This window comes from Physeter macrocephalus, chromosome 16, assembly GCF_002837175.3.
Source record: "Physeter macrocephalus isolate SW-GA chromosome 16, ASM283717v5, whole genome shotgun sequence".
NCBI lineage: Eukaryota > Metazoa > Chordata > Mammalia > Artiodactyla > Physeteridae > Physeter > Physeter macrocephalus.
Genome location: NC_041229.1, coordinates 86517332 through 86518184, shown reverse-complemented (window position 1 = coordinate 86518184; position 853 = coordinate 86517332).

The following is an 853-nucleotide window of genomic DNA, read 5'->3' as shown; positions in this document are numbered from 1 at the left end:
AATGGGAGAGGCCACAACAGTGAAAGGCCCACATACCGCAAAAAAAAAAAAAAAAAAAAAAGGAGAAGTTACAACGGACACCGCAGAGATACAAAGCATCCTGAGACTACTACAAGCAACACTATGCCAATAAAATGGACAACCTGGAAGAAATGGACAAATTCTTAGAAAGGTATAACCTTCTAAGACTGAACCAGAAGAAACAGGAAATATGAACAGACCAATCACAAGTAATGAAATTGAAACTGTGATTTAAAATCTTCCAACAAACAAAAGTCCAGGACCAGATGGCTTCACAGGTGAATTCAAACATTTAGAGAAGAGCTAACCCCCCTGCTTCTCAAACTCTTCCAAAAAATTGCAGAGGAAGGAACACTCCCAAACTCATTCCATGAGGCCACCATCACCATGATACCAAAACAAGACAAAGATACTACAAAAAAAGAAAATTACAGACCAATATAACTGATGAATATGGATGCAAAAATCTTCAACAAAATACTAGCAAACAGAATCCAACAACACATTAAAAGGATCATACACCATAATCGAGTGGGATTTATCCCAGGGATGCAAGGATTCTTCAATATACGCAAATCAATCACTGTGATATACCATATTAACAAATTGAAGAATAAAACCCATATGATCAACTCAATAGATGCAGAAAAAGATTGTGACAAAATTGAACACCGATTTATGATAAAAACTTTACAGAAAGTGGGCATAGAGGGAAACTACCTCAACAAAATAAAGGCCATATACGACAAACCCAGAGCAAACATCATTCTCAATGGTGAAAAACTGAAAGCATTTCCTCTAAGATCAGGAACAAGACAAGGATGTCCACTCT